Here is a 21,664-nt window from a genome sequence, read left to right as displayed (position 1 = left end):
TTTAAAAGGTATGGGAATTTCTTTTTCCAAGAATGTCTAAATGAAAATCAGAGACCACCCAGACACTCAGCAGGTTAAGGAATAGGCAACAGGAGAGCAATTCCATTTTATGGCTTGGTAGGTGGCTAATTAAACAACTTGTTCAGGCATGTTGTCACCACAGGGCGGACAAAGATCATTTACCTTTGCCCTTCCAACATCCCTGTATGGAGACAGCTTCACTCAGGAGCCACAGGTAGACCTAAAAGAGTCTAAAATTATGTTTTTTTTTTTTAAAATCCATAGGATGTTACCATAGTGCAGCAATAAAAGTGTCTTTTTATTCTGTAACAGTCAATTTTAGACCAGGAAGTCACGAAAATCTGTGATGCTTTCTATCTAATCTTTCCTCTTTTCAGTTTCAGAATTTTCATTTTTAGATCAGAATACTAAGCACTCATGCATAATTGATGTCATTTTGCAAAGTGGATTTATTTGATGTGAACTTTGAATAAAAATGCACAGTAATTCCTGGGATCACAAACTGAAGTAGTTTTCTTTATGCTTCAGAACCACCACATTCAATCATACAACCCCACCTCATTCTTCAAGGATTGATGCTTTCTTATTATGTCCAATGGTAATAAATGACTCTGACATGTAATAATATAGGAGGAATTTTAAGCAGCTACTGTAGTCAAATGTGAAGACAAGAGAACATTTATGGCTAATGTTTCAAGGGACACATTAAGTCAGAGCCATTAAAATAAACAATTTTGAATAACGGTGTCATAAATCTTTATAATCAAACCAAATTGTGATGGCATGTGTGATACGTTCTTTACTGAATAATATGAACTTGCAGGTTTTATGCTGAATGAAATGGAAGTTGTGTTGTTTGTGTCAATAAAAGACTGTATAAGGATTTACATAGCAATGTTAATGTAGAGAGCGAAGCCACCCATGTACTGCCCTCCACAACAGAGAGATTTCCAAACTTTAAATGGCTATTTTTTTTTAATTACAGCAAAGGAGCAGCAGAACTTCGGAAAGATAGTTAATGCACCTTTGCACCTAGAACTTTATAAGAGTTTCATGAATTTCAATATTGTGCTCCAGGAATAACCAATATGGACTATGTATCCATGTTCTAAGCTATTGCGGTAGAAGTCTAGTTACTCGGAATAGGTATATGAAGTCTCTTTAGTGGTTGTGTTAACTTCTTTAGTTTAGATTTGAAGCGCTTGCTCAAGACTGTACCTCCGTAACATGTGTGCTCTTTTCAGTTAAATGCATGCCATATTTAACCACGTTTTCATACTAGTTGTGCAAAGTGGTGGAAGACGCATGCAAACCATAGCTTTAATATGTGGATCTTACATATCATAAATTAACAAAAATAATTGTCTGATTGGCATTGCTACTCATAGAGCTACTTATTTCTACTACTTCTAAGGCAATGCTCATAAAATCACATCACTTGGTAAACCAAGCTTCATACCATATAATTCTACTGATATTCTAACAGATTGGTATAAATATGCTCATGCTGGGTTGTGTCGAAAGAGCAAATTCTTATGGGACATGAATGGAAACCAGATTATATCTTGGTACAGATTTCTCTGTTAATATGATGCTAATCAAGTATCTTCAAAGACTTTCAGAAATCAAACAAATGGTGGGGGTTGCATTACCCATTTCTCAAATAACAGCAATAATGATTGTTCTTTTAACTTTTTTCGAAGGTGTTAGTTGCTTGACATGGAATTTGAATAATTATATGCTCACATGACTGCTTGGTTAGCCTTAAAAGCTGACACTCGCGGTCACATTTATTAGAAAGCAGGCTGTCAGTACTTTACAATTTAAGATGTAATCAACCATACAAATTGCAACCTTTCCTAAATATCATCTGCAGTAAATCCAAATCATTTTGATTAGTTTATTTAAAAAGATACATCGCCCTGAACATTTCAAATGTTAATACAGTGTATTTTGGACCATTTTTTAAAGATTAATTACTAGACAATGTGCTTATTCAATGCCACATGTCACAAATAAATGTAGATCAAAGTAGGAACGAATGAAAGTAAAATTACAAATGACTAAAATGACCTTGTCTGTATACAAATGTAACCCTTTTTTTTTTTTACCTTGCTCCGCTGCCAGGCTGGTAGTTACATATTTCAGTGACGCTGGTGACAGGAAACCTGAGCCTCCGCAATTGCTGGGAGATCGGGACATCTTTCTTTACTCAGTGATTTGTACTACGTTGAGTAGGGGAACCCACCCACTGAGAAATGGCCCCTTTCACACAAGAAAATAATACACAACTGAAATGCAAATTACATATATAGAATATATTGAAATAAACAGGTATTATAATATAAGGACCCAGCTGCTGTGCCTATGCAGTTCAGTTCTAGCAGTGGGTGCACAGTCCTGAGAATATATATATATATAACACAGATAACTGCCAACACCAGCTCCCCCACCCCAAATGTAGGTGTTCTTCCCACCCAGATGTCCCTGTGTTGGTGCACTGTTGGGGCCCTTGATGCAGGTAGCGCTACCCGGGGAGACAAGGATATATAGGTTGATATATATATTATATATAAATAAATATATACCATATTGGCTCGGATATAGGCCGCCCCCGTATATAGGGCGCACCCTAAAAGTTTGGTGCTTTTTTAAAGAAAAAGTTTTTTTCTTTAAAAAAGCACCAAAAAAACATGCTGCCACTCTGTCTCCCCCCCCCGAGATATGCTGCCACTGTCCTCCCCCCCGAGATATGCTGCCACTGTCCTCCCCCCCCCGAGATATGCTGCCACTGTCCCCCCCCGAGATATGCTGCCACTCTGCCCCCCCCGACTTACCAGAGCAGACTCCCGGGTGTCTTGCGAGGCCGGCGGGAGACATCTACGCAACACGCGTATACAACTTCCGGTGCCGGCACTCAGCGGATGTGCCGGCACCGGAAGTTGTATACGCGTATTGCGTAGATGTCCCCCGCCGGCCCCGCAAGACACCCGGGAGTCTGCTCTGGTAAGTCTTGGGGCAGAGGTAAAATGCATCGTGCGGACGGTCACCGGCTGCGGCGATGCGGGTAAACAACCTCCGCTGCCGGAACATCTGCACGATGTGCTTTAACAATCTCCCTTGCCGGGACTCCCCCCGTGGGAATTCCCGGCAAGGGAGATTGTTAAAGCACATCGTGCAGACGTGCCGGCAGCGGAGGCTGTTTACCCGCATCGCCGCAGCTGGTGACCGTCCGCACGATGCGCTTAGACAGCCTCCCGTGGAAAGTGCTGGCAGGGGAGGCTGTCTGAGCGTATCAGAGAGTAGGATGCCGGTCCCCTGCACCGCTGCGGGGGATCTGTATCCTAACCCCGCTGCCTGCCCGGCGCTAGACCCCGAACCGAATATAGGCTGCACCCCCACTTTAAAGACTTAAAGTGGGGGGAAAAGTGCGGTAATAAAATATAAATATAAGAACATATTAGCAAGACATTTTGGTGTATAAAATACATAGCAGTTGTACATGGAGTGAAGAAAAATAGCAGTCGACCACCCCATGTCTCCCTACAGGAGGTTGGTCCCTTCATAGTTCAATTGTATACTGTTTGATATATGAGATTGAGCGCTCGAGGGAATCTTAGCTTTGTTGGGGACATTAATGAACACCTTATAAAGTAGAATTGTTCATATAGTGTTTCTTAAAATGAATATCAGTGAAGTGCAGTACCATCAATAGGGTAAATTAATTACAGTGGGAGTAGGCAATTTTCTGGAAAGATGTGGTTTTGACATCCCAACCTAACTGGTATGCCCGGTTATGTTTATGTACAGTGAAATAGGGGCGATGAAGCTATAGCCATGCAAACTCTCTCTTCAGTAAATAAACCCCAATGTTAAACATAGGATATCACTTTTAAGATGTCAGAATGTGACCGGAAATAGCTCTGATGTATCATACTGCAGGATTACTGCATGTTTTATCATGGAACAAATCCTACCAACTAAAGCAGTTGATGACAGCTTTCAGAAGCTCATATTCTACTAACAGTATAGCACATCATGGGCTTTAAGCAGCCGTTTGTTTTTGTTTTACAAATATACATACCTTTTCCAAGTTTAGATATACTTTAGTTTATGGGAACTTATAAACTATATGTCTACTTAATTATTTCTCTTTTCCTTGTGAAATATTTATATGTTCTCTTCATTATGGCAAACAGCTTGGACCATGGCGTAAAATGCCTAGCCATATAGAATAGCTGCATTGTTAGGGTGTTTGTACTATATTTTCCCTATTTAGAAGGTGTACTGGGAATAGCAATTATGTCTACACTGCCGTAACCATCTGTTTCTTTAATGGATTCTCCCAAACAAATAAAGTTAAGAAGGCAACATATGTTTTCACTGATATATAGTCACTAGGAGTGTAATAACACTCTACAAGTAATGTGGTCAAGTGAATTACATGCAATATTTATCTGCCATAAGTACCGCTTGATACACACATGCACAAATTACAATGCTAAATAATAAAAGGTATGCGAAAAAATGCAACTACCAAGCAATATGATTAAATGATCTAAAAATACCCCTAAGCTGTCTATCATACTGTAAAATAAAGTTAAAAATAATAATAAAAAAAGGGAAGTAAACATAATTGTAAACATAAGATGGACTGAGCATTAAAGGTTATTTATTTGATAAGGAACTCAGTTCATTTCTTTTCACCAAGGTATTCCTTGGCTTGGTCATTCCTTTGACCTAGAAATGGTCTGGACCAGTTTAAAGAACTACTTAGTGCAGTTATTCCCTTTTCTCTCTTTTTTATTTAGCATATTTGAATGCAATTGCAGCTTTAAAGGTGCATTGCTGCCATGATTTTCACTAAATACACAATTGTAGATTGTACAGGTTCAACTTAATCTCAACCAACATCAGAGTTCTATTACAGAAGAGTCCCCTCTTGTGCATTTAACACTTTCATTGATTTCAAATTGAGCACTTTCCTGCACAGTGATTGGCTGGATCAAGCAGTCTAACCTGGCAGAAGGTGTGTTCCTCTGCAGCTGCAATGTTTTTACAAGATGTTTTTTTTCCCCTATTTACAGTAAAGAGGTACAAAAATATAGAAAACCAATCCTGCAATCCAAAGGTATTAACAGTAATAAATGAGAGTAGTGCATAACAAAGTGTTTTGACCATCGTATACCTAAAACTATGTATGTAGGGTATTACTGTATTACTCTACCTTGAGGGAATCAATAAACATAATTTGGGTTTCTTATAACGTTCTAGTGAAAAGTTTACTAAGCAATATTGTTTTTTTTAATTTAAAATTTAATATTTTTTATATGTGATTTCTGATCAATTTTGTGTTTTTCACTAAATGAGAGGGTCATTAAGAGGTTTTGCTGATGTAGTAAAGATATGTTTGGTGGGAAAAGACAACAACGTTAGTAGCTTGTAATAGAGAAACTGCTCCAAGGTGGGAATCAGGGGCTGAGGAGGGGTGGAGATTTGGTGGCTGTGGAAGTTTAGTTATTATCTATATTAAAACGTTATCATAAAATGTTGTAGTGCATTGGCCAGGGTAACAAAAAACCCACCGCATATCATAGTTGAAGCTAGTGGTGTGGTTCACTTGTTTCCTCTTGCCTGCCTTGTGTTCTATAATGCCTTGTTATTCTGTTGTAATTCCTGGAAAGAATGGGGTGGCCATGCATGCTTTACACCTGAGATTTTAGCAGGAGCCTCACATTTTCCTGTAGAACCGTAAATTCTACTTTCCACACTTTTTCAGAAAGTTATGCTAAGTATCCACAAAAAAATGTTTTACGAAGAGCACAAGTTAAAGGTAGCTTTAATAAATTATTTATTAATGCTAAAAGCTGTGACCGTGACAGTTCCCCTTTAAACAATTAATAAATAATTCAAGTATATGGCAGTCTGCAACAATACATTTCCTGGAAAACTGTTCAAGCTAAAAATATGTCACACCCTTTATGAAGTTGTACCAAGGTACAGTAATAATCATAATAGAATGATATTCAGCGTTCTTTCAGATAAATATCACTAGCTTTACACCTGACCAACAAAATTTCTGCCATAAAGCAACTACTTTATAATAATATTGTGTCTGCACCGGTAGTGTTTAAGTATTTTATTTTAGTTAATATACCCAAAGAAATACAGTGTAATACCCATTTTGAGAAAGTTTAGTAACTCTTGCCTGTGGTACGATCTGGTCTAAATAAAACAGATTTATTTACTTACTGTTTGAACATTCATTTTTTTGTTTACTACTACTACATAGAGTGCATATGAAAGACTAAAATATTATTTCTTGCACATGTAACAAATTAATTAATGGTTTAAGTGTTTATCTATATTTTCCTCTTCTCATTTGTATCACTGATATCTTAAATGCCCCTACCTTTGTGATCAAGACATCTTGATCTATATTGCTGATAGCAATGTGGTTTTAAATTCTGAGATCTAAAAAGTTTACAGTTCATATAGTATTATGGTGTTCTTTTGCGAGTTCAGTAATGTTGCTTGTTATTCATCTCATTAATTTAGTTAATCACTTACTGAATTGTGCGCAAGGCTGTTCTTCTTTAACTTTGTGTAACTTTCATTAACCCAGTAGAGCGTGGTGAAAATTACCATATTGTTTCAAATAAAATAATAAATATAATCATTAAGACGTATGACTTAAATGGCTTTCTATCTAGCACTGTTGTTTGGAAGAGCAATATTAAGACATTCTCTCAAGAGATACTATGGAATTGTGAACTATACGCAGGGCAGGCCCAAGACAAAATGCCGCCTGGGGTGAAGTTTAAAATGCCCCCCCCCCATTATCTACCCTTCCTCTCCCTGCCGCCCCCCCATTATCTACCCTTCCTCTTCCCCCCCGTACTTACCTTTCAGCAGTCATGCGGTGAGTCTCCCTGCTCGCTCTTGGTGCTGGCTTGTAATGCTGAGCGCCGGAAATGACGTCATCTTCCGGCGCTCAACATTACAAGCCGGCACCGAGACAGAGCTAGAGGGCTTGCAGAGGAGAGAGGGGCGCTGAGCGGGTACTGACAGCTTGGTAAGATAAAACCACTCGGTGCCCTCTCTCTCTTCTCGGCTTTAAAAAAAAAAAAAAAAAAAGGGCTTGGGGCGGCAAAGTGCCGCCTGGAGCGATTGCCCCACTCGGCTCCATTGTCGGGCCGGCCCTGACTATATGCCATCTATGTGCTATATGTACAGTATGTGGTAGTATCACGGCTGGCCATGAGCCGAGGAACCAGTTGGTTCCTATTAGCAGGAGACAAACACACACAGAAATCCGGGCGAGGTAATAAAAGGATGATCCAAAGGTGAAGTCAGGTCACAAAGCAAGGGGTCAAGGCAGGCTGCAAGAATCACTGGTAGGAATCACTGAACAGGGTCTTGTACACGAGTAGTCAAATAGCATAACAAAGCTTGGGTATAGGGATAGTCCAGCTAGTACTTGAGCAAGTGTTTCTGGGAGATCAGGGCTTTTATTCATTCACATTTGGCGCCAAAATGACATCATCGGAGGAGACACGTTGCCATAGCAATGCCTGTACGCTTCTCCTGCCCTGCCGGCGTCTGTCGGCAGCGGGGAGGAGACACATCTCAATGGCAACCTGTGAACGCGCTCTCCTCCCTGCTGGCCTCCATCGCCAGCGAGCAGGGGAGGAGAGGGGACACTGCAGGGTGCCTGCCCATTGCTGCAGCCTGGGAGCAGGTGAGTACTAGGTTCATAACAGTACCGCCTCTCTGAAGAAGCAGGTTCCCATGAACGGTCTTCAGGTCCGTAAACCCTCCCAATCTATTAAATACAGATGACCACCCCGAAAATGTTAGTCAAGGATGTTTTGAGCGACATACTTCGGATGGTCTCCAATGGTCATGGGTAAGGGAGGTAAAGGAGAGCATCTTGTAAACCAATTGATTCTTACTGGTTTGAGTGATGAGGTATGAAACACCGGATGGATCTTGAGGGATGATGGTAAGGCAAGATGATATGTGACAGGATTAATCTGGTGGGTAACAGAATATGGACCTATAAAGCAAGATCCCAACTTTAAAGAGGGTATTGCCAACCTCATATGTTAAGTGGATAACCACACTTTGTCACCCGGTTATTAGACAGGACTATCATGTCTTTGTTTATCTGCTTGTCTTTTATACCGTTGTTGGGCCAGTGATAGGTTGGTAAGTCCTATCTAATTATTCATGGCTATATTGCTTACCAAGGTGCTGACTCATGAACTACTTTGCATTTTAACCAAAAGAGACATATATATAAATATATTTTTATGAGCAAGTCCTAAAATTAGCGCTTTATCTTAAAACAATTCTCACATGGAAAGAACTAAAATACTGGCATGTTAAATGCCCATGGGGTGTCTACTTTAAAAAAAATGTATGATTTGAAGGGGTAAATTGAATTGGCCGGGTTCAACAATTCCCCAATTAACACCGGGGGAAAGATGACTAATTTCCAATTTGAAAAATGCACATGTCCCAAATGTGGCCTTTCAGCCCCCAAACAACCCAACAAAGCCATGCAAGGGTGGTATCACTGTACTCAGGAGATGTTGCTGAACACATATTGGGGTGTTGTGTGACATATACCAGGAGCTCTAAATTCATACCTAAAGTACAATGTGTGTGAAAAATACACACAAAAAACACTACTGCTAACTTTGACAAAGGCTGGTGGCAGAATTAGTGCATGGAAAGAGTTAAAATACTAGCATTTGAAATACCCTGGGGTGTCTAGTTTTCAGAAATATATGTTTTTTGGGGGGCACACTGATGTGGCCCTTTAGCCCCCAAACAGCCAGGCAAACCCATGCATGGGGGGTATCACTGTACTCAGGTGATGTTGCTTAACACAGATTGGGGTGTTGTGTGGCTGTGGCATATACCAGGAGCAATAAATTCATACATGAAGTAAAATATGTATAGGGAAAAAAATGCAAATCAGTCACTCCCACAAAGTTTCACAAAGAGTGGCGGTAGAATTAGTGCATTTGAAATACCCTGGGTTGTCTAGTCTTCAAAATATATGCAAACATATATATTCTGGCACTTTCGCACCAGAAAAGTGTGGAGCGCTAAAACAAATATTTTTTTTTTTTAAACTCACCCTTTATAAGTAGTTGAATTTAAACGGAGCCTTTAATAAAAAGCGCTCCTGAAAATCATACGGATGTGCCCTTAAGGCGGTACTTCACCTAAACGTCTCTCTGCAGTCATTCCACATGTGTTTTTTTGAGCTGCTATCGTCTAAATCTTGCACTACCATTACTATTGCTTTCTTTATTTTCAAAAATATATGGTTTGATGGGGTAAATTGCATTAGCCTGCTTTAAAGATAACCAAAATGGCACATGAGGGGAAGAATTAACAGATTTGGAAAAAATGGTTTTGAAATAGCAAAATACTACCTGTACTTATTGCCCCTTATTGCAGAAAAAAGCTAAAAAACATTGGGTATTTCTAAACTACGGACAAATAGAATCTATTTAGCGGGTTTTTTTCATTAGCTTTTGTAGATGAGTAAAATATTTTTCAAATAAAAATCAATATTTGTGTCACGAACCGGGTCCATACAGACGACTGTAAAGACCCAGAGCGCCCAAAGATTGTGTGCAGGCGTTACGGTGCAGGAGCAGAGTTGGACAGGGCCTGGTGCAGGGCGACAGCACTCTCCCGGTGGGCATCTAGGGTTGTGCAGCCACATACCAGCGCCCTGACATAACATCGGATGATGACAGAGCAGAACTTTGAGATATCCTGCAGGCACCCTGGAGCAGGCATGAGACATAGCACTGGAATCATGTGCAGGATGAGAGTATGGAAGCTAAGCAGAGTATACAGCAGAAACATAACAAGAAACCGGGGTTACAAGACAGGACACCCCACTACCGGGGTAACAAGACAGGACGGGACGGGACGGGACAGGACACCCCACAGGTTACATCAGAATGACACACATAAATACAGGAACTAGCCTAGGACTGCATGATAACTATTGGAGATTCCATCACATCTTATGGCCACAGTATGCTTAGCCCACCACTACGCCAAAGTACTCCAATGACGGAGGGTCCTAACGCTAAAGCCTGCTTACAGAGGTACGAAATAAAGTGAACATTGAATCTATACACATATCAGATAGACATACCTGTTGACTGCTGACTGAGACAAACAGAACACATGGGTGGGGCACAACTTATAAAGGAAACAGAGCTGAAGCAAAGAACAAGACTGGAATCAAGGAATCAGAGGTTCAGGACAGAACATACAGAAATCCAGAAATGGACAACAGCAAGACAGGGAAACAAAAGACATGCAGCTCCGCAGCCTGGGTAATGGTAAATGATATGATATAATCAAAACAATGACATCTAAAGAAAGCCCTTCTTGTCCTGAAAAAAACCCAATATACGGTGGGGCAAAAAAGTATTTAGTCAGCCACCAATTGTGCAAGTTCTCCCAATTCGCCCAATCCTCTTCTGGATCATCCAAATGCTCTCTAGCAAACTTCAGACGTGCCTGGACATGTACTGGCTTAAGCAGGGGGACACGTCTGGCACTGCATGATTTGAGTCCCTGGCAGCGTAGTGTGTTACTGATGGTAGCCTTTGTTATTTTGGTCCCAGCTCTCTGCAGGTCATTCACTAGGTCCCCCCGTGTGGTTCTGGGATTTTTGCTCACCGTTCTTGTGTTCATTTTGACACCACGGAGTGAGATCTTGCGTGGAGCCCCAGATCGAGGGAGATTATCAGTGGTCCTGTATGTCTTCCATTTTTCGAGTAATTGCTCCCACAGTTGATTTCTTCACACCAAGCTGCTTGCCTATTGCAGATTCAGTCTTCCCAGCCTGGTGCAGGTCTACAATTTTGTTTCTGGTGTCCTTCGACAGCTCTTTGGTCTTGGCCATAGTGGGGTTTGGAGTGTGACTGTTTGAGGTTGTGGACAGGTGTCTTTTATACTGATAACAAGTTCAAACAGGTGTCATTAATACAGGTAACGAGTGGAGGACAGAGGAGACTCTTAAAGAAGATGTTACAGGTCTGTGAGAGCCAGATATGTTGCTTGTTTGTAGGTGACCAAATACTTATTTTACCGGGGAATTAAGCAATGAATTCATTAGAAATCCTACAATGTGATTTCCTGTATTCTTTCCCCCCATTCTGTCTCTCGTAGTTGAAGTGTACCTATGGTGAAAATTACAGGCCTCTCTCATCTTTTTAAGTGGGAGAACTTGCACAATTGGTGGCTGACTAAATACTTTTTTGCCCCACTGTATAACTTGTGTGGGTTCAGTAAACGAGAAAGAGGAAAATTACAGCTAAACATGAGCACCGCAGAAGCCTTTGTCACGAAGGGTACAAAAAATAAAATCAGCCATTGTCACAAGATGTTAATGAGACACCTGTGTGTTAGAATGTTTGGTCAGAAGCTGGAAATATGCAAACTAGAAGATGCCAGCTCTCCCCATTTATTGACTGTACTGAAGTTCTTCTCCTTCTTTACCCAGAGCCGGCCTTAGGTGTTCTGGCGCCCTGTGCGGACCTCTGGCCCCCCCCCATCCCAAAAAACCCCGCATACCAATCCACACGCATACCAATCCACACATATACACTAATCCACACATATATACCAATCCACACACATATATACCAATCCACACACATACCAATCCACACACATACCAATCCACACACATACCAATCCACACGTATACCAATCCACACATATATACCAATCCACACACATACCAATCCACACACATACCAATCCACACACATACCAATCCACACACATACCAATCCACACATATACCAATCCACACACATACCAATCCACACATATATACCAATCCACACATATATACCAATCCACACACATATATACCAATCCACACATATATACCAATCCACACACATATATACACCAATCCACACCCATACCAATCTACTCTCACTGAATGCTTTCCTACCTTTCCTCTTTTCTCCATACAGCTCCTTTTCCTTCTCTTCGCTCCTCTTCTTCAGTTCTTCTGTCTTCTTCCGGGTCAGAGGGCATGGACAGCGGTGGGCGCGGCTTCAGTGTTGTGCGCCGGGATCTGACAGCAAACCCAGGCGCACAGCAGCTGTTGCCGCGCGGATCACAAGGGAGCAGTATCGGAGGTCTTTAACAGACCTCCGGCTCCCTTGAGTGATTTTAAGCCGGGTTCAAGGGAGATCTTTGAACCGGCTTAAAATCACTCAAGGGAGCCGGAGGTCTGTTAAAGACCTCCGATACCGCTCCCTTGCGAGCCTGCTCCTCCAGCGGCGGACATTACTGTCTGTCTCTGGAGGGGTGCCGGGTGCCCCCCTGATGAGCGGTCGCACAGGTCGCACACCCCAAAGGCCAGCCCTGTCTTTACCAATATGTTGTTTCATTTGTATATTGTCAATTTTAATGTTATTAGTAATTTTGTATTGTCCCTTATTGAAACAATGCTACATAATCTACTAGTGTTTTATAGATAAAATAGACATTTTAACCCTGGACCCACTGGGACCCATGGTAGGGCTGGCCCTGATACCTGCCATATTTCTCACTCTTAACCTTCTTGAAATAGAAATATTTACATATTTGGATAAAAGCCTCAAGCTAGGACTGAAATGTTGAGCATTTTTTGTTTAACAAACAAAAGAAGCAGTATCAGTGAAGGTAACATATACAAACATTTTGGGTTTATACGGTATTTATATAAAGAAAAAGTTAAAGAAACCTAACTCAGCCACCCACTTCCTACAAAGTGATATAATTTGCCAGTGCAAATCAAAAAAAAAATAAATAAAAGTGAATAAACACATTGGGGGTACCGAGATCCGTTACAACAGCTTTCTTTAAAACATAATAATTTGAATGTCACCAAAATATTAATCCATTGATTTTGTTGATGAGAAACCTTAGAAAATCAAAAGATGACGTAACATTATTATCACATTTCATTTGCTTAAAATTGTACTATCTCAAAGTGACATTTTAAATGTGATATTTGAAATTATTGGAACTTTTTTCTTTACTTTATTTTGAGGTGCTTTGGTGTTTGCGATATGACCAGGTGAGAGACTACGTGAAATCCCAAACAGGTAAGCTTGGTGTTTAAAAAGTCTCTTTTGTTATGTATACATTTCATTTTAGAATTAGTAACCACAATGCCATGGGTTTACTAATGTACTAAACAGCATTCAATGGAGCGTGGAACTGAAAGGCCAGGAAGAAGTTTAGCTTTTTTCAATAGGTATAGAGCCCGCCCTCTCCCACTCAATTTCTGACCATTAACGCCCGCTCCCGCAATGTGTGTGTTCCACTCCCGCAACATACTGTATGTGGTCAATCACTCCCGCAATGTGTGTGTTCCACTCCTGCCCACCCCCTTACCTGATCTGCAGATTTCCCCCGCACTCTCGCAAGGCTGCCTTTGCGTTGCTCCCACACAGCGTCTCTTCTCGGCGAAACAAGAGAAAAGACGCTTTCTCGGAGCAACGCAAAGGCAGCCTTGCGGTAGTGCGCAGAATTACTGGGACCAGCAGGTACATTGTCTGACCGCCCGCATCACCTGAAAAACCGCCCACAGTCCTCTAGTATAGAGCCTCCTTATTGCCTAAAGTCTCTTTTCTTCAGTTAACATTTTTTTGCATGCTTTAACATGACGCAGTGTGCTGAATTTCTACAGATATAACGAACCACATGTATTATTAATGGAGCTGCGTCAGTTATAATGTAGTGATTATTTTTATCGCCATGTTAGAAATCCACTGAAAATTGTGACATAGAATTTTTCTTCATAAATAACCCTGAAAGTTTACTTTAAGCTGAATCTGCAGTCAGCTTAGAACTTGATGAAGCTTGCTCAGGGGCACACATAGAAAATACTTACTTAACATTTTTACTATTCCCTCTGAATTTCTGGATTCCTTTATACTTGTAAGAAAATATCTTTCAAGCTTAATTTGCTTATCAGTATGGCTATTCTGAGGTCACATGCAGAGAGTGCCTAGAGCCTAGTCTAATATACACATGTATGATAAATGTTTGTCTTACTCAGCTATGGAAATCATAAGCAGATCAGAGATTCTTAATATTAAAAGTGATGAGCGTTCTTTAGTAATAATGTTCACTACATATCATTTCTACAAACATAAACGAGGAGTTATATCATCTGTAACAGCATTTAAGCTGATATAGCATAGACACTGGTATGAATAGGTTCACCTAAATCAAATACGCTATTTAAAAAACAATGCAATCATTTGCATACAATATATATATATATATATATATATATATATATATATATACATTATATATATATATATATATATATATATATATATATATATATATATATATATATATATATATACTGTATATGTATTACCCTTATGATTGAACCTCTGTTAATTGATAGTTGTATTCAAGTGGCGTTAATTCAGTAAGTATATTCAATTCAATTAAAATTAAATGCTAAATTTTATGTTACTGTTACAAAACTGATACAATGGCCACCATCCAAAAGTAGCTGCATCGCTGCGATTGCAGCGTTTTCACCGTGATCGGCGGCTTTGCAGCATCCACGGAAGCCTCCGAAGAGCAACCACAAGTGCCATCATGTAAATGACGTTGCTGTCATTCACAAGATGGCATCAACAATAGAAAACTGAATCCAGACCCTCTTGAGAACTCTCGAGCTCCTCCTGCAGGTTAAATGCAGGTACTGCATCCAACCATGCAAGGTCAATAGAGCCCAGCTCACTGATCAGTGTGATTATTAAAAAAAAATAAAAAATTAACAATTAAAAGTAAATGTAAAAAAAATTAATGTTCAAATTTTTTTTTTTAAATATGGTAACATGTAAAAATCCCCACTGTCACCAAAAAAAATTAAAAAGTTTTTAATGAACAAGTCCTACAATTCTTTATCTTCGCAAAAATTCCCGCATGGAAAGAGTTAAAATATTGGCATTACAAATGCCCATATGGTGTCCATATAAAAATATGTTGATGGGGTAAATTGAATTGGCCGGGTTCAAAGATGTCCCAAATATGGGACATGGGGGGAGTAGGATCAGATGTCTAAATGGCCAAAAAATACACACCTCACAAAGGTGTCCTTTTACCTCCCAAATATCCCAACAAACCCATGCATGTGGGGTATCACTGCGCTGAACACTGAACACATATTGGGTGTTGTTTGACACGGACATATACCAGGAGCGGTACATTTATACCTGAAGTACAACGTGTGTGGAAAAAAAAAAAAAAAAAAATTACTACCATAAAGTTTGATAAAGGCTGGTGGTAAAATTAGTGCATGGAAAGGGTTAAAATAGCAGCATTTCAAACACCTTGGGGTGTCTAGTTTTGAAAAATATTTGGTTTGTGTTACTTACCCGTCCTCGGGTCCCACGTTGCCGCAACTGCCGCCGCGAAGGAGAGGGAGACCCCCCCTCTAACGCACGGCTACCGGCACAGCAGCCACCACGCAGGAGAGGGAGACCTCCCTCCACCGCACAGCCGTTACCATTGCCGTCCTCGGAAGGGCCGCGCAGGAGAGGGAGACCCCCCTCCAACGCACGGCCACCTCCGCAGCAGCCACCACGAGGGAGACCTCCCTCCACCGCACAGCCGCTACTGCTGCCGTCCTCGGAAGTGCCGTGCAGGAGAGGGCTATATGAAGGGCCACTCATAATGGCCGCGAATCCAGGACACCTGAAGTGACGTCATGACGTTTTGGCGGGAGATTCGTACTTCCCCCGCGGCTCACTATTTAAACCTGCTCAGTTCTATGTTGCATTGCCTTCTGATGGTTGTCTATGCCCTGTGCTAGAACCCAGAGAGCGTTTTGATCCTGTATTCTCGTGTATGACCGCGGCTTGTCTGACTTCGTTGTTTTCCTGATACCTGACCTCGGCTACGTTTACGTTTATCCTGTTTTCCTGAATCCTGACCTCGGCTCGTTATATGACTATCCTGCTCTCCGGAAAACTGACCTCGGCTTGTTTGACCTGTTCTGTCCTGGAGTCCTACCTGACCACGGTGTCTCCTAACTACTTGTACGTGACAGTTTGATGGGGTAAATTGTATCGGCCAGCTTCAAAGATACCCAAAATAGGATATGGGGAAGAATGACCAGCTTTGGGGAAAAAATGGGTTTGAAATAGCAAAACGCTACGGGTACTTATTGCCCCATAACATGCAAAAAAAAGCAAAAAAACATAAAAACATTTGGTATTTCTAAACTCAGGACAAATAGTAGAATCTATTTAGCAGGTTTTTTCATTGGTTTTTGCAGATGAGTAAAAGTTGTTTTTTTAAAAAGTGAGAAAAAGTAATTTTTTTTACAAAAAATCACCATATTTTATCTTTTTTTTTTAATAGTAAATTAGATGATATGATAAAAATAATGGCATCTAAAGAAAGCCCTCTTTGTCCTGAAAAAAACCAACAATATATAATATGTGTGGGCGTATGAAATGAGAAAATCACAGCTAAACAGCAACACTGAAAAATGTTAAAAGAGCCTTTGTCCCACAATATACTACGAGTAAGAAACAGTATTGTCCTTAAGGGGTTAATGATTTTGGCTGTATGTTTGAGGTCATTGATTGATCCCAAATTAATTTTGTAGCATGACAGATGCCTACTTGATGGCTAGGTTTTTACCTGTACTTAGCATTGTGAAGACCATTATTTCTGACCATATCGTCAACTCCATTTCCAAGGCAGCCCCAAACTTTTAACCCCTTAAGGACAATGGGCGGTCTCTAAGCCCATAGGAAACAATGCATTTTGAGCCCGTACATGTTAAGAAACCTCCATCATTCTTTACTGATGCTTGCAAACTCTCATTTTTGTACCACTCTTCAGCGCTTCAATGAACAAACTGCTACCGCCAGATATATAAAGAAGTTCACGAGAGAAAGTTTTTTTAATTCTACTTTGAATTAAAATGTTTAATAAAATGTTGCTCACGCGGAACACAACAGTTGCCAGAGTAACTGTGGATACAAAAAGATGATAACTTAGCGGTGTTTACATAAGACGAGGCATGAGATACGCAATATACGCTATGGCTTTCCTTCACACCCATTTACAAGCTGGGATCCATTAAGTCACATCAAACGCCTGTGCACCCCAACTTAAACAATTTCTATTTCTATCCACGCAAAGTGGATAGTCAGGGAGTTAAATTGTAAACCAGACATTAACATGTTAACAGTTATTTAAGTTTTGTCAGGCCATTAAATCAAGCCCCAAAGTTTTAATTTTAAAACTGATATTTCATAGAACTGAGAAAGTTAAGCTGAAGGATGATTTTGTTACAAATGATTACTTTCTCAATGTATAGAAATATTTATGGAAATGTGCTTTAGTTCAGAAGGCATGATCATAATTCTGCTTTGGACAAAATGCTTCTATTTTTCACTCCAATGTCAAATAGGGCCCGTATAATAATAGACCACAACTTTTAACCTAACTTTTTGAACTTTGAATTTTTAACATTTCCCTTTTGTGTGTTTTATTACATACTGCTTATATTCGGTTTCACTTGTACTGTGTTCACTCGGAAAAAGTTCATCAATAGTTATTTGATTGCATTACTTTCTTTGTGACACTTTTTCACATTCATAAGGCACTTTGGAAATTCTAAAATGTAGCAAATAATAACTTACGCAGTAAATGGTGTAGTTGGTATAGCAGTTTGCAAACCACATACTGTATATCGCATGGGGGCTATGGATATAATTACTTTTGTCATATAATGCATCATCTCATCAATAATAAACAAATACAGGGAAACATGCATACATTAACTAATTAACACAGCACTTTTTAAACTTACACAGGAGATTTTATGATTTTACAAATTATTGCTGCATAGGATATTTGCTCTGTAGATGGCGCATCCCAGAAGTGTTAAATTACAGTCGAAGGGGAGTACACTAAAACTGTCACTACGCAGTATCATAAATCTTTTGATAACTAAGCCTACTGTTAGCTTTGAAGAAGAGATATGTATTTATATGTTTTTTTCCTTTAAAGAAACACATACACACAGATAGCAAGAATAGATACATTACTATAAGTATAAAAAAATGTAATCAATTTTTTTGTGGTAAGTAGACATCAAATTGAAAACCCTTGCGGTCCTGTGACTACATGCGATGAGCTAACTTTTGGTTGTGACATATTTTATTATCTTTTGGACAAAGTTGTTGAATAGTCATTGACGCTAAGCAGTGTCAATGAGCACATTGTGATAAACACATACAATCTGTTTCCCTATAAGCAGAAATCAGCTTGAAAAGCATTGCATGTATTTAGACTTGGGCCCAAGACCTGTTAAGGTAGAGAGATAACTGTAGTTACTACTTCAATGTGTGTTCAGATGTCTCCTAAGGATAGTCATGAGGATAATAGGGATGATGTGTTCTATGTGGCATTCAACATGGTTAACACCATCGATTCAGACAAAATTTTCGTTTCGTATTTTTATGCATTTATTTTTGGTTAACACATCTTGTTTTCCAGCCATTCATTTTGGACGGAATCTGGAGGTCTTTTTTGATTCAGAACGAGATTTGGGGGCGTTCCCAAAAAGAGGCAGTCCCTGACACCTTCTGGAGTTAGGATTGTCAAAAAGGTGCAGAAGCAGTAGTAGTAGTAGTAGTATAGCAGGCCAGGCAGACATTGGCAGATGACAGGCACATGCAGCCCTGTAGAGCAGGACCGAATTTAACAAAATTAGCTGTGACAGAATGACCTGTCATACAGGGGCCCAAGGTACTCAGAGATGGCTCCAGCCTGGCTGCCAAACAGGCAGGAACTCCATTGTTAAACTAATCCCATTAACAGACAAACCGTGTCAAACCGTGTGGGGTCTTATCAGACGTCAGTCTCCTCCAGAAAAAAGAGATATGTGATGGAGTGTGTGACGGAACTGTCCATCACTGGGGCCCCTGGAGAGGACTGAAAGCAAGCCTGCTACCCGCAGATTATGGACCCTGTCTCCCTGCCCTGGCGAGTGGGACTGTTGTCCTCGTCTGGGACCCGAACTCCCCAGTCTCTAAGTGCACCCCAGGACTGGTTAGTGGGACAGGTGCCCTTTGCCAGCCCCCTGCATCCACAACTCTAGGAACGACAGAGCTGTGCACCCCGACTGAACTGGATGCAGACCCGGTCGGGGTCTGGCCCCAGTTCAGTCTTCTTTTTAAAAGGGGAGATATGTGACAGAATGACCTGTCATACATGGGCCCAAGGTACTCAGAGATGGCTCCAGCCTGGCTGCCAAACAGGCAGGAACTCCATTGTTAAACTAATCGCATTAACAGGATGGCTACCAGGGGGATATTCAGTAGCTAAAGGGGATTGAAGGTTGGGTTGAATACATGTATCTGTTAATTTATGTTAATGAAGTTCTGTGGTTATGAGTCTATGTTTACTACAATAAATTGTTCATTCCTGCTGTATTCATTTCAAGGTAGTTGTGTGTCTACTTATTGGGTACATATAGCAGGGTTCCAAGGTGCGCATGCTGGCTGGTGCTGGAAGTGATTCCGGGGACAAGAGGAGGATACATGTGGGTGATCTCTGGGAGTTAATACAGCTCTCTTGGTGAACCCGTTACATTGGCGGCAGCGGGGGGATCCTCCTTGCAAACGTCCCAGCGGAGTACCAGCGGATATACCAGCAGCGAGCCAAAGATGGTTCCAGCACTACAGGACGTGTTGGTGCACAGCAGAGTCGCAAGTTACATAAATGCCTGGATGGAGGCTCTCAGAGTGGACCAGGGTGTCCGGGGAATAGTCCTCCCATCCTCTAAGGAATGGTACGTGCTACAACTAGATTGGTGAACGCAGTACCTGGGAGAACAGCCCCAAGAGGACTTGGTGGCTGAGTTGCAGAAGTTGCTTCCACTTGAAATGACTGTGGATTGTGGATACCGGGCCCTGTATTGGCAGGCTGTGCAGTGGTGTCCAGAGCTGAAGGATGACTACATGCCACAGGGCGATGACTTTGGCGGCCCAGGATTGATAATGGAAAGCCTACAAGAGGACCGAGAATTTGGGAGCCCATCGAAATATCGGTGCGAGGAAATCCGAGAGTTCAGGGAAGGGATTCTCGCAGATGTGCCCTGTTACCTGCCCGACTTGTGGGCTGATTTCGATTATTTGGTTTACCAAGAAAGGTTCCTGGAGCAGGCCTACCGAGAACTCTTTGACCGTGCTCAGCAGTGTGCCCCAGTGGATCCTGTGATTATTGTGCCCCCACCAGAAGCCCAAACATCCGAGCAGAGCGCAACTGGCCTCTGCCCACTCCCTTCCCTCACCCCAGACACTTTGCCCTATTCCCCGCAATATGGCCCAGAAACTGACCAAGACCCCCCCTGCATGTCCCAGCCAGATCCCCCAGCTGAACTGCTGGCTTCGAGGCAGAGCGCTGTTGGCCTCTGCTCACCCCTTCCACTTGTTCCCAAGCCTGACCGCAGTAACCAAGGAGGGTCCAGTCAGGCAGCCACAGAGTTGGTGGTGCCCCTGGATTTTACAAATGCAGCTGAAGCGCTGCCCTCGGGGCAGAGTGCCGCTGGCCTCTGCCCTCTCCCCTCTGTGACCCCAGATCCATTGGCTTTACCCCCCCAATGTTGCCCAGAGGCAGTGATTTCTATGGATCCTGTATCCCCAGCAGAAGTGTTGCCAATGGGAGAGAAGCATATCGACATCTCTCCCCAGCAGATGGAGTATACAGGAGGGGATGCATGTGGCTTTCCTCCCCTGGCCGAGGATCATACAAACATTTGTACCATGCAGGTGGATTGGACTACGGTCGCCACCTGCAGTCCCCAGAGGTGCCGAGCAGTCAGCCCAGAACCCCATATGGAAGGGACCCCAGCCTCTCTGTTTTCTCCCCAGCGGCTGAGAGGACTCCAGGGAGAAGGCACATTTGGTCCTTCTCCCCAGCGGCAGTTACACTATTTGGGAGAAGCAGAGTGCGGCTGGGTGAGTACTCGTCCTTTGTTAAATTGTTTTGGGGAGTACCAATTTGTGGCTGGCAGTGGTGGTCCGGATATACAGACTGACTTTGGAGTCAAACCGTGTGGGGTCTTATCAGACGTCAGTCTCCCCCAGAAAAAGGAGATATGTGATGGAGTGTGTGACGGAACTGTCCATCACTGGGGCCCCTGGAGAGGACTGAAAGCAAGCCTGCTACCCGCAGATTATGGACCCTGTCTCCCTGCCCTGGCGAGTGGTACTGTTGTCCTCGTCTGGGACCCGAACTCCCCAGTCTCTAAGTGCACCCCAGGACTGGTTAGTGGGACAGGTGCCCTTTGTCAGCCCCCTGCATCCACAACTCTAGGAACGACAGAGCTGTGCTCCCCGACTGAACTGGATGCAGACCCGGTCGGGGTCTGGCCCCAGTTCAGTCTTCTTTTTAAAAGGGGAGATATGTGACAGAATGACCTGTCATACATGGGCCCAAGGTACTCAGAGATGGCTCCAGCCTGGCTGCCAAACAGGCAGGAACTCCATTGTTAAACTAATCGCATTAACAGGATGGCTACCAGGGGGATATT

General features: G+C 41.8%; 1 long non-coding RNA gene across 1 annotated transcript in view; it reads right to left on the bottom strand.

Moving 5' to 3' along the window:
- Positions 1-12,178: 12,178 nt before the first annotated feature.
- Positions 12,179-21,664, bottom strand: part of LOC128497394 (uncharacterized) — a 41,546-nt gene continuing 32,060 nt past the window's right edge. Inside the window, exons 2-3 of the long non-coding RNA XR_008354311.1 lie at positions 12,331-12,411; positions 12,179-12,237 (exon numbers count right to left, since the gene is read on the bottom strand). This is a non-coding gene — a long non-coding RNA (uncharacterized LOC128497394). The remainder of the gene's footprint in view (positions 12,238-12,330; positions 12,412-21,664) is intronic.

Source organism: Spea bombifrons, chromosome 5 (genome assembly GCF_027358695.1).
Source record: "Spea bombifrons isolate aSpeBom1 chromosome 5, aSpeBom1.2.pri, whole genome shotgun sequence".
Taxonomy (NCBI): domain Eukaryota; kingdom Metazoa; phylum Chordata; class Amphibia; order Anura; family Pelobatidae; genus Spea; species Spea bombifrons.
The sequence above is the reverse complement of the archived record's forward strand: the minus strand, read 5'-3'. Positions and strand labels throughout refer to the sequence as shown.